Source organism: Vombatus ursinus, unplaced genomic scaffold (assembly GCF_900497805.2).
Source record: "Vombatus ursinus unplaced genomic scaffold, bare-nosed wombat genome assembly UNPS02014837.1, whole genome shotgun sequence".
Taxonomy (NCBI): domain Eukaryota; kingdom Metazoa; phylum Chordata; class Mammalia; order Diprotodontia; family Vombatidae; genus Vombatus; species Vombatus ursinus.
In genome coordinates this window covers 8,211,534-8,225,442 of record NW_020954615.1, presented here as the reverse complement: position 1 = coordinate 8,225,442, position 13,909 = coordinate 8,211,534, and the positions used below count along the sequence as shown (strand labels likewise).

At 34.6% G+C, this 13,909-nt stretch overlaps 1 pseudogene; it reads right to left on the bottom strand.

Annotated features, from left to right (window-relative positions):
• Positions 1-11,512: 11,512 nt before the first annotated feature.
• Positions 11,513-12,879, bottom strand: LOC114026299 (annotated as a pseudogene).
• Positions 12,880-13,909: the final 1,030 nt, after the last annotated feature.

The window sequence follows — 13,909 nt, the reverse complement described above, 5'->3', positions numbered from 1 at the left end:
CAGTCAAGATAGTTTCCTGGCTCTTCCCTACTGACAACCTCAGGTTTCCATGAATTAGAACAGGCTGCCCCACATGCCTGGAATGAATTAGCTCTCTACCTCCACTTTTTATATTTTCTAATTTCTTTCAAGTACAAGAAAGGCACCACCATCTTCACGAGAACCTTTCTTGAGCCCCTGACTTGTTAGGGCGCTCTCTTATTTTTGTTTTAATTGCTTTATATAACTTCCAAATATATATGTTCTATCTCCCACACACATAATTTCTACTGTAGAATAGAGTGAAAGTTCTTGGCCAACAAATTCATCATTTTCATCTGTTTATCTTCTCTACATGCAATATTATTTTAAGTAATCTTTAAATGTTTATGGAATGTGATTTACTTAGATAACATGTTTGAAAACTGTGTTTGACCCTGAACTTGGTAACTTTTTTTTTCCCATGGATGACTTAGTTAAAGCTGTGGATAGAATGCTTATTAAATATTCAGATGAAATGAAACACAGAGAAATATATGTGTTTAATGAGAGGTTCAATAATTTAAAAATAATTACATGCTATAGAATTGTTTCTGGGACCATCTGTTGCCCTTCACCTAGGGTGAAAAACCATTAGGAGCATTGATTCCAGTTCTGGAAGCCACATTTATGTTTATTAAATTATTTATTTTTAGTTTTCAACATTCACTTCCACAAGATTTTGAGTTCCAAATTTTTTTCCCAGCTCATCCCTCCTCCCACCCCAAGACAGTGTGCATTCTGAATACCCCTTCCCCTAATCTGCCCTTCCTTCTATCTCCCCCTCTTCTCTCATCCCCTTCCCTTTCTATTTTCCTGTAGGGCATTGCCTGTATATCTTATTTCCCAGTTGAATGTGAAAACAATTTTGACCATTTGTTTTTTAAAACTTTGGGTTCCGAATTTCCTCTCTTCCTCCCTCCTCACCCACTTATTGAGAAGGCAAGCAATGCAATACAGGTTATATATGTGTAGTCATGCAAAACACTTCCATAGTAGTCATGTTATGAAAAACTAATTATATTTTCCTTCATCCTATCCTGCCCCCCATTTATTCTATTCTCTCTTTTGACCCTGTCATTCCTCAGAAGTGTTTGCTTCTGATTACTCCCTCCTCCAATCTACCCTCCCCTCTATCATTCCCCCACTCTCTTATGCCCTTCTCCCTAAGATAGATTTCCATACCCAATTGAGTGTGTAATGTATTCCCTCCTTAAGCCAAATTCAATGAGAATAAGATTCACTCATTACCTCTTACATTCCCCTACTTCTCCTCCACTGTAAAAGCCTTTTTTGTTTGTTTTATGTGAGATAATTTACCCCACTCTACCTCTCCCTTTCTCCTTCTCCCAGTATAATTGTCTCTCACCCCTTAATTTTATTCTCCAGATATCACCCTTTTATCTTCAACTCACTCTATACCATCTATCTATCTATCTATCTATCTATCTATCTATCTATCTATCTATCTATCTATCTACCTATCTATCTATATAATTTTTCCCCTCCAGCTACCCTGATACTGAAAAAGGTCTCATGAGTTACAAATATCATCTTTCCATGTAGGAATGTAAACAGTTCAACCTTAGTAAGTCCCTTATGATTTCTTTTTTTTTGTTTACCTCTTCGTGGTTCTCTTGAGTCTTATATTTGAAAGTTGAATTTTGTATTCAGCTTTGGTCTTTTCATCAAGAATACTTGAAAGCCCTCTATTTCACTGAATGTCCATTTTTCCCCTGAAGGATTATATTCAATATTGCTGAGTAAGTGATTCTTGGCTTTAATCCTATGTCCTTTGACCTTAAGAATGTTATATTCCAAGCCCGGTGGTCCCTTAATGTAGAAGCTGCTTAATTTCGTGCTATCCTGATTGGGTTTCCACAATACTTGAATTGTTTCTCTCTGGCTGCTTGCAATATTTTCTCCTTGACCTGGGAACTCTGGAATTTGGCTACAATATCCCTAGGAGTTTTCCTTTGGGGATCTCTTTCAGGAGGTGATTGGTAGATTTTTTCCATTTCTATTTTAACCTCTGGTTCTAGAATATCAGGGCAGTTTTCCTTGACAATTTCTTGAAAGATGATGCCTAAGCTCTTTTTTTTGACATAACTTTCAGATGGTTCAATAATGTTTAAATTGTCTCTCCTGGATATATTTTCTAGGTCGATTGTTTTTCCAATGAAATATTTCATATTTTCTTCTTTTTTTTCATTCTTTTGGTTTTGTTTTAAAATATCTTGATTTCTCATAAAGTCACTAGCTCCATTCTAATTTTTAAGGAATTATTTTCTTCAGAGAGTTTTTGGATTTCCTTTTCCATTTGGCCAATTTTGATTTTTAAGGCATTCTTCTCCTCATTGGCTTTTTGGACCTCTTTTGCCATTTGGGTTATGCTACTTTTTAAGGTGTTTTTTCCCCATTTTGGGGGGGGGGTTCCTTTAGCAAGCTGTTGACTTGTTTTTCATGATTTTCTAGCGTCACTCTCAGTTTTTCCTCCAGTTCTCTTACTTGTTTCTCAAAATCCTTTTTGAGCTCTTCCATGGCCTGGGACCAATTCATATTCTTCTTGGAGGCTTTGGATATAGGAGTTTTGACTTTGTTGTCTTCTTCCAGTTGTATGTTTTGATCTTCTTTCCAACCAAAGAAAGATTCTATAGTCTACCTTTTTTGTGTGCCATTTACTCATGTTCCCAGCCAATTACTTGAGTTTTAAACTCTTTTTTAAGGCAGGCATCTGATTCCCATGTGGAGAATGTACTGTCCCAAGCTTCAGGGATTTTGTGCAGTTGTTTTCAAATATTTCTAGGGACCTGTACATTTTCAGTTCTTCTAAGGTGGTAAGATCAAGGATGAGGTGTTTACTCCTTTCCTGGCTTGTGCTCTGATCTATGAGTGACCATAAGCACTCTTTTTTGCCTTGGAACTGTGAGGAGGATTCCTTCTACACCCCTACCACAATTTCTATCATGCCAGTGCTCCTTCTCACCCCAGGACCTCCACCCAGAACTATGACCCAGATCCAAGTATGGGCAAAGCAAGAGATTCCTGCCTCAGCACCAGCAAAGAGTAATCCCCCTCTGATCAGCCACTCAATTCCCCCTCTGTCTGTGGGCTGGAAGTTCCAGAAGCAGCCCTTGCACTGTGGCCACATTGTGACTGTGATTGGGACAGAGCTTCTCTCTCAATGCAGTCACAGACCTTCCCTGCTGATCTTCTAAGTTGTCTTTGGCATTTGTGGGTTGAGAAGTCTGGAAACTGCTACAATTGCCTGTGATTTCATTCCCTGAGGCCTGCTCTAGATTAATTGAGGCCCTGTCTTTGCCTGTATGTCCACACTGAACTGCACTATCCCATCCCAGTACAATAGACCTTTCTAATCAACCATCCAGGTGGTCTTGGGCTGGAAATTTGTTTCACACTGTCTTTTTGTGCATTCTGCTGCTCTAGAATTTGTTTAGAGTCATGTTTTACAAGTATTTGGAGGAGTTTGAGGGAGAGTTCAATCAAGTTATTGCTTTTACTAAGTCATCTTGGCTATGCTGGGAGCCACATTTAGAATAGCAATCAATAAGCTGGAGATGATGTTGAGGACAAGGAAGGGTAGAGGAACTCAGTTTCCAGCAATATGGGGATCATCTGAAGGCAATGGAGATATTTATTCTGAAAAAAGAAGGCTGATGAGTAGGGCTGGGTGTGAAGACTATCTTCAAGTATTTGAAGGACCATTGTGTGGAACAATTTGTTTTGGTTCTATTTGTCCCCAGAAAAAAGAGCAAACAAGAGAGGGTGAACATAGCAAAGAGATGCATTTGGGCTTGATGTAAGGAAATATATTTTAAGAACAGATATGTCTGAAAGAGGAACCAGGTGTAGTATCAAGTAGCGGATTTCCTAAGATTTTTATGCAAAGTCATTTTTTAAAACCATTAATTCAATTTTAAATTTAATTTAATTCTATTTTCAGTTTCAAAATTACCCCCTCTTCCTACCCAATCCATTGAGAGGGCAAGAAAAACAAAAGTCACACACACACATATATACATATATATATATATGTATGTATATATATGTATGTATATATATGTATATATATAATATCATCCAAGATAATGCCTGCATTAACCATGTCCAGAAAGAAAGAAAAAAAGAAAGAAAGAAAGAAAGAAAGAAAGAAAGAAAGAAAGAAAGAAAGAAAGAAAGAAAGAAAGAAAGAAAGAAAATAAAAAGAACATAAAATAAAAATATGCTTCAATTTGTACGCTTACTCCATCAGATCTCTGTATGGAAGTGGATAGCATGTTTCACTATAAGCTCTTTGAAATTTTGATTGGTCATTGTGTTTATCAGTTACTAAGTCTTTCAAAGTTGATTATCTTTACAATATTGTTGTTATTGTATGAAGTGTTCTGCATCTGCTCACTTCACTTTGCATCAATTCATATGAGTGTGTTCAGTTTTTTTTTTTCTGAATCCATCCCCTCCATTATTTTTGGCAGCACAATAACATTTCATCAAGTTTATGTACAATAACTTTTTTCAGCCCTTCCCCACTTGATTTACATACTTTCAGTCTCTAATTCTTTGTCAACATAAAAACAGCTGCTATATATATTTTTGTATATATAGGTCCTTTCTCTCTTTCTTTCATATTTTTGATTATACAATTTAAAGAATTATTGTTCTGGCAAACAATATTCACACTTTAATACCTTTTGGGACAGAGTTCAAAATTCCTTTCCAGAATGGTTGGTCTACTTAAGAACTCTGCCGATAGTTCATTAGTATAACATTTTTGCCACAGTCGCTCCAATACTTATAATTTTGCATCTTAGTCAATCTAATAAGAATGCGGTGATACCATAGAGCTTAATTTTTATTTCTCTAATTATGTGTGTGTGTGCATGCGGGTGTGTGGGTGCATGCATGTGTGTGTGCACGTCTCTGTGTGTGTGTGCTTCAGGTGAATATTGATACATTGAATTTCTTCATCTGAGTATTATCCATATTATTTATAATTTGTTGATTGTGGAATGCCTTTTTTATTGGAAATTTGCCTAATTCCCCTATAGATTTTAGAAATGAAATATTTATCAGAGAAACTTACTACAAAGTTTTTTTTAGTTTCCTGTTTTTCTTCTAATTTTAGCTGCATGGGTTTTATGTGTGCAAATAATTTATGGATCAAAATTATCCATTTTATCTCCTAATAATCTTGCTACCTCATAATGTTTGGTCATGAATTCTTTCCTTATTCCTAGATCTTATAGGTAATATCTACTATGTTTGACCACTTTGCTTATGACATCATTTGTCTAAATGTCATGTGCCCATGTCTAAATCATGTGCCCATTTTGAGCTTATCTTGGTATATGATATGATATATTCATCTGTGTTTAGCTTTTGCCAGATTAACTTCCAGTTTCCCCAATCATTTTTGGTTGTTAAGCAGTGGGTTCTTGTCCCCAGTAGTTCAGGACTTTGGGCTGTCAAACACTAGGTCACTTTGCTCATTAGTTCCATATACATAATCTGATGTATATCTAATAGTATACATAATCTGTTCCACAGTCATCTTCTCTATTTCTTACCCAGTATTAAATTGTTTTGGTGATTACATTTTTGTGACATAGAGTTCTGGAACCTCTAGGACACTATCCTTCCTACTTTATTCTTTTTTAAATTGATTCCCTTGATATTTTTGAACTTTTGTTATTCTAGATGAATTAAGTGATTATTTTTTTCCTCCCTCTATAAAGTAATCTTTGATAATAGGTAGTATTGTCATTGTAATTATGTTGGATCAGCCTACCCATAAGCAATAAATATTTCTCCAATTATGTAGAACTGTCTTTATTTGTGCAAAAACTATCACAATTGTACTCAAATTGTTCCTTTGTGTGTCTTGACTGGTTAGACTCCCAAGTATTTCATACTGTCTACAATTATTTTAAATAGAATTTCTTTTTTTATCTCTTTCTTATTTCTTTTTTTGTCTCTTTCCTGCTATATTTTTTGTGAGTAATATGCAGAAATGTGATTTCTGTGGGTCTGTTTTATATCTTGCAAATTTGCTGAAGTTGTTTCTCTTAGCTTTTTTTTTAATTCTCTAGTGTTCTCAAAGCACATTATCACAGCAAAAAAAATTGATCGTTTTACTTCTTCATTACCTATTCTCATTCCTTCAATTTCTCTTTCTTTTTTTATTCCTATAGTTACTATTTCTATTATGATATTGAATAATGATTGTAATAATGGGCATTGGGCATTCTTGTTTCACCCCTGATCTAATTGGAAAGGCTTCTACTTATTACAATATAGACAATGTTTGATCCTGGTTTGACATAGTTCTTGCTTAACATTTTAAGGAAATCTTTTTTTATTCCTCTGCTCTCTTGTGTTTTTAACAGAAATTAATATATTGACATAATTATGCTACTTTTGTTTGGTTTCTTATAACTATTGTTAATCGTAATTATAATTTTACAAATATTGAATTTCTCTTATAGTCCTAGTATAAATCAAACTTGGTCCTAATTTATGATCTTTATGATTCGTTGCTATAGTCTCCTTCCTAATAATTTATTTTAAATTTTTGTATTAATATTCATTAAGACATTGGTCAACAGTTAAATTTCTTTGTAATGACTTGCCCTGGATTAGGTATCAAAACCATATTTGTGTCATAGAAGGAATTTGTAAGGAACCTTTCTTAACTTATTTTTTCACACAGTTTAGATATTATTGGGATTGATTATTCTTTAAATTTTTGATAGAGTTTTTCTGTAATTCCATAAGTTCCTGGTTGTTTTCTCTTTTGGAGTTATTTTACGGCCTGTTCATTTTCTTATTCCTCTTTGGCATTTCCTAATATAAGCATTTTATCTTCCTGTTCTGTAATCTAGGTAATTTATATATTTACAAATCTTCATCAGTTTCGTTTAGATTATGTGTTTATTGACATATAATTGGATAAAATATCTCCAAAAAATTGCTTGTATTTGTTCTTCATTGTTTGTCAATTCATTATTTTTCATTTTATACTGAGAATTTGGTTTTCTTCTTTCTCTTATTTTAAATCAATTTATTTTCCCCAGTTATATGCAAAAGCAATTCTTTAATATTTATTTATATAACTTTCAGTTCCAAATTTTATAAATAAATATAAGTTCCAAATTCTTTCCCTTGCTCCCTCCCCACTCCCACCCCATTGAGAAGGCAAGCAGTTAGATATAAGATATATATGTGTAGTCATGCCCACAATAGTCATGTTGTGAAAGAAAACATAGAGAAACAAAACAAAACAAAAAAAAACTAAAGAAAAATAAAGTTTAAAATGTATGCTTCAATCTGCATTCAGATATCATCAGTTATTTCTTTGGGGATGGATAGCATTTTTCATCATAAACCTTTCAAAGTTGTCTTGGATCATTGTATTATTGAGAATAACTAAGTTGTTCACAGGTGATCATCTTGCAATATTGCTGTTACTTTGTACACAGCACATTTCACTTTGCATCAGCCCATGAAAGTCTTTCTAGGTTTTTTCTGAGACATCCTGCTTATCATTTTTTTAGAGTACTATAGTATTCCATCATAATCACATACAACAACTTTTTCAGCCATTCCCCAATTGATGGGCATCTCCTCAATTTCTAATTCTTTGCCAGCAGAAATGAGATGCTATAAATATTTTCATTCACATAGGTCCTTTTCCTTTTTTTAATCTCTTTTGGGATATAGACCTAGTAGTGGTATTGCTAAGTCAAATGGTATGCATGGTTTTATAGCCTTTTGGGCATAGTTCCAAATTGCTCTATAGAATGATTGAATTAGTTCACAACTCCACCAAAAAAGCTTTAATGTCTCATTTTTCTCACATTCCTTCCAACATTTATCATTTAGCTTTTCTGTCCTATTAGCCAATCTAAGAGGTAGGAGGTAGTACCTCAGAATTGTTTTAATTTGCATTTCTTCAATCAATAGTGAATAAGAGTATTTCTTCTTTTCCTTAGTCAAATTTAGGCAATGGGTTATTTTTTTTTCACTAAAGCTCTGAGTTTTATTTATTGACTCTTTTTAAACTTTCAATTGTATTAATCTATTCTTTGATTTTCCCCCCAGCTTTCTATTGTGATGTTTAAATGGGTAGTGGTTACTTTTGTTGGTTTTCTAGTTTATCTGTTTATATTTTTAGCTACATATACAATTCATTCATTTGCTCTTTCTTCTGTTTAATTAAGAAATAGTTTAGAGATTAAACAAAAGCTTCCTTTAATTACTGCTTTGGCTGTGTTTCACAGATTTTGGTTTGTTATTCCTTTGTCATTATCTTTAATGAAATTATTGTTTCTGACACACCGATTTTTAGAATTGTTATTTAATTTTTAATTAATTAATAGTTTTTGCTTCAAAAATCTTTATTGAGTATTTATTTATATTATTATTGGTAAAAGATTTTGTTTGTTTGTTTTTTTACTTTTCTTTATTTGTATGTGGGGTTTTTAATGCCCTAATATGTGGTCAATTTTTGTGAAGGTGCCACGTACAGCTGAGAAAAAGGTATACTCCTTTCTATTCCATTCAATTTTCTCCAGAGATCTACCATATGCATATTTCTAAGATTCTATTCATCTCCTTGACTTCTTTCCTGTTTGTTTTATGGTTAAGTTAATCTTTATTTAAGAGTGGTGAATCAAGATTCCCTATACTTTAGTTTTACTGTCTATTTCCTACTGTAATTCATTTAACTTTCTTATAACAATTGGGATGCTATTCCAGTTAGTGAATATATGTGTAGTATTTCTATTAATTCATCACCTTTAATAGCTTTAGAAAAATTATACCTTCCTTGATAATCTTTTTATTGGATTTATTTCTACTTTTTCTTTGTCTGAGATCATGATTACTAACCCTTCCTGTCTTCTTTCATCTAAAGCATAATAGATTCTTCTCTACCCCTTTATTTTAGCTTTGTGCATATAGTTCTGTTTCAAACTATATGTTGTTTATGAGTAACACACATTTTTCTGGGTGGGTCATCCTTGGTTGTAGGTCTTGATCTTTTGCCTTCTGGAACATCATATTCCAAGCTCCTTTACTCTTCTCTGTTCCTCAATACAGATGTCTATTAAATCATAGGTTAACTTGATTGTGCCTTCTTACTACATGAATTCTTTATTTCTGGCTGCTAGCAGTATTTTTTTTTCCTCTTTAACCTGGGAGTTCTTGATTTTGGCTATAAAATTCCTGCCAGGATTTTTTTTTAAAGAGGTGACAATTAGATTCTTTTAGTTTCTATTTTCTTTTATTGTTCTGAGATATCTGGATAATTTTTTTATGATATTTTGAAAAAAAATGTCTAGGCTCCTATTTTGTTCATGGATTTCAGTTAGTCCAATGATTCCAAAATTTTCTCTGCTCAGTCTATTTTCTAAGTCACTTATTTACTCTCTTAGATAGCTTACATTTTCTTCTCTTTTTCTAGTCTCCTCACTTTATTTTATTATTTCTTGATGTCTCATAGATTTATTAGCTTTCATTTGGCAAATTCTAATTTTCAAGGAGTTATTTTCTTTAATAAGCTGTTTTACCAATTTTTGCAAGTTGTTAATTAAAATCTTCTCATGTCTTCCTTAACTCTTGCCTCATTTCCCATTCTTTCCTTTGTTGCCCTCATGTGTGTTTTTTTTTTAACATTTAGCTCCTTAATTAAATTGTTTTTCCTTTTCTAAAACTTCTTGTTGGACTTGTGTCAAAGCTGCATTTATCTTGAAAGCTTTGCTTATAAGATTTTATTCTGATTCATTGTCTTCTTTTACCTCTGTATCTTAAGCTTCCCTGTCATCATAATAGTTCTCTATAGTCAGGTTCCTTTTTTTTATTTACAAATTCTTCCAATATTCTTTTTTGTCATTTAACTTTGTATTAGTGCTAGGTTGTGTACATTTCTGGAAGTGGATGTCTGGTGTTAGCTTCTGCCCATTTATGTCCTTCTACTTCTTGAACAGCTCTAGCTGGGAGCCTACAAACTTTCCACACTCCCAATGGGTTATCCAAGGGGTTCACTGCCTTCCTACTTTTAGCTCTTCAAGCTTCTTATCCAGGTTATTTTCAATCATATTGGCTCTAAATTCTATTCAGAATTCAGTCTGTGCCTCCACTAAATCTTTCTGTGGAGTATGTGCAATGAGCAAGACTCACATGCTTTCTCTCATTCCCCTATCCCTACTCCAGCTGCATAACCCCTTCATGATTTTTTTTCCCAATCTACAATAATTTTGTTGCAACAAAAAAATTAGGCTGCATAAAGGCCTGCATGATTACATTGGAGGTTTATCTTTTCAAAGGTGAAGTATGAATTTGGCTAGCAAAACAGAGAAACTTATGCCGACAACTCAAAATACTCATCTCCTAAGGACAGACTTCCCTAAACAAACTTGTCATGAGACAGGCTATTTATTGAACAACCACACTGAGGAGATTTAATTGGACAGTGGCAGAAAATGAGATGATTAAAAACTTTGGAATGATGCTGATATTAAAATGCAGTCGTTTGCCAACTCCCCTAACTTTTGATGAGAAATGTGAGGAGAGAACATGCTTATATTTTAAAATGTATTTACTTAATTCTCAAATCTTGATATCAAAGGTTTGAAGGTGAATACATGTAAAGGGAGAGAAATTAGGGCATTTGGATCTTTGGAACAAAAAGGTAAACTATTAAAATGGGGGAGGAGGAGAAAGTTGAAAAGAAGCTTCCAATAGGAGGGAGCTACTTCTCTTTTTTCTACTTTTTCTATTTTTCCTTGAATACAAGAAAAATGGGGGGGGGGAAGCCTCTCTCTCCTTGCTATACAACAGCAGTGTCCTTAAAAATGGACTATATGATCCATCAGTCATGGCAGTCAAATAAGAGGTGACTTTCTGTGGAAGCTCTTAGCACCACAGAGATTTCTGTTGCATGGGCTGAATGATATTTGTTGCCTTGCTTAAAGTTCTTGAACATTGTAATGCCAAGAGATTCAAAGACTGGGAGGAAAGAGAGGAGAGAGAGAGAGAGAGAGAGAGAGAGAGAGAGAGAGAGAGAGAGAGAGAGAGAGAGAGAGAGAGAGAGAGAGAGAGAGAGAGAGAGAGAGAGAGAAATTCTGGTTTTAGGATAGGATTTTTGGTTGAGTTGCTATAAATTTAAAATGTTTCAGCAAAGTTGTAGAGAATGGGGTTGGAGAGTTTGAATTAGAGCCACAAGGCTCTAAACAATAGTTTCAGATTCCTTTTTAATACCCACATATCTTTGTTGTTTACTTTTTTTTTCCTTGAGATACTTTCAATGACTGATCATTAAGCAATGTACATGAAACTCTCCTCTTCCCACAGTCTTCCCAGCTCGAACATCTCTTTGAACCGCAAATAGTAGAGTGAATGTAATGATGCTGTCTGTGTTCCAACTCACTAAGGAGAGTTATTTGGTTACTTGGTGAATGACATAGGTAGGGTATCATACATTGTCTGATGTGACTATTACCATGGAAGTATAACCATCTTTTGTCATACAGATGGAGAATGCATAGATCAGCCACTCCACCTACTCAAATTTCAGCTCTGTGAAACAAAACATACCAATTTGATAAATTATTCACTGAGGCTTGTGGTTGGAGCCCTGTTTCTTGAGTTTGGAAACCATCTGGATCTGCATGCTAATGATATTATTTGTTATGACTTTTTCTTCTTGTAAGCATTGGCTCCTCAGATGACTACCATTCAGGAAAATGGAGGCAATTTAAGCCTCACCAAGATCGAGATTGGAATTCATGGAATGAATAATAATTTTCAACTGGGATTCCATCCTTTTGACTTCATCCACATTTTTACAAACCATGGTGAAGCTTTACACACTTTCACTATATAGGCCCACTTTATTGGCCTAGGACTGGCAGAGAGAAACACTAATACCCTGCTCAGTAAAGAGGCACGTAGCCCAGGCATCCTTATTGTCAACTCCATTGGAAAAGCTCTGGTATGACGTGAAAAAAGATAAAGAGTGTCTTTTCCTTTATTAAGGACACAATTTCTTTCCACTACTCAGACTTGCAGAGGTTTATTAGCATAGGCATACAGGAGAATGATAGTCTGCTTTGAGATTTTCAAAATTTCTCCCATGGCTGTGGTGAAATCAAACTCACAAGTAATGGGGTCAGAGTAGTAACAAACATTCAACTATACACCAGTATCCCTGAAGATGGGAGTGTGATTTTCCCAGGATGGAATGGGAAGAGCAACATACCAGCTGAACTTAAAGAACCATTGTAGAAATTTGGCTCCCACTCTCCAGAAATATTCCAGAAATGGTCTCTACATAGACATAGCAGTAACTTTTTCAGCATCTTGTTATTTTCACTTAGTGCCAACTATGCTAATGGCTCACAAAATTCAGCTAGTCCTGCACTGTGTAGGTATTCCACCTATATTCTTCCCTGATATTTGAACTTCTCTTTTACAAACATTCAGAAGAACATAAGGCTTCCCACTATCATCCTAATAGGTCTCAAGTTCCAGATTCATCTTCTTGCTAGTAGTTTCCCTCTTAATACTTAAGATAGAATCAGTCCACCAGGAACTTGCTCTGGCAGTAACAGCACCGAGGCTCCGGTGGAAAGGGTTGGTTCCAGAGAGCAAGTGGCATTGTGCAGCAGCAGCATGGTGAGCAGAGAAACCATGAGCTTTGGAGTTGTTGGTGAGTGGGTGGGTGGCCAGATGCAGACACAGAAAGCCATGCAATGTTTCAGTGACTACTTGTTGACTTTGTTGAAGGGGAATTTTTTTTTTTTTTAGTAATGGCTTAAATGAAGACCTCTGGAATCTCATCCACCTCTTAGATTCTGGATATGATTGTGAGATTAGTATTTGGTAAGCCTATTTTATTGAGCTCTTCAGTTAAAAATATACCTTTTTGAAAGCCCAATCAATCAACTAATAATTACTCACTAAGCTCCAGGAACTGTGCTAAGATTGAAGTTTAAGAATACAAAAACAAAGTAAAAACAAGGATCTCACATTCCCATGTAGAGACAGCATATACATATAGTTATATTTAAGAAATGGACAAAGTAGGTACAAGGTATCTTTAGAGGACATGAGTGGTTGCAGCAAAATAATTTTGACCATTATCAAACAAGCAAATAATATTTGTTAAATGTCTACTATTTGCCAAGCACAGGGAATAAAAACACAATAATGAAACATTCCTTAACACAATATCCTCAAGGAATTTATAGTTTATGAAGGGAGTCGATTTAAGCAGGAAGGCCTGAAAATGTAATGAGTATTGGTATGTGGGCTGAAGATGCATCACTTTCAAGCAAAAAAACTATAATAACCTCAAGATAAGCATCTTTCTTTATCATTTTCTGCTGAACCTACTAGCTTAGGCTGAAAGTCGATCTTGAAAAGTACCAACCTTTGGTAATTCTAACATTCTTGGAAAAAGAAAATGAGAAAAGTGAGTAGATTTGTTTTAAAACATTTGGGGATTGGAAGGAAGAAATAATGTTCTATTTCTGAGGGAAATCATTCAGAACACAAATAAAACATTGATTTCCTCCTGTATAAATGTACATCTTGTAGAACAGAATTGATGATAACTCTTGGATGGAACTCTACTCCTTTGGCTGAAGGCAGGGTTGATGCTGCTGGTGAATTGGGAATTTTTCTGCTATGGTTTCATATTCTTGGTAGGTTGCCAAAGTTGAAACTGCTGAATATTGCTGAAACCTGAATATTGGGAAGGGGCTTGGGAAAACTTTGGATTGAAGGAGTCTGCTCCAGTCAGGCAACAAAATGAATAGCATCCCTTCCAGGCAACTATCAGGGCCAAATCTTTCCAAAGTTAGTTTTG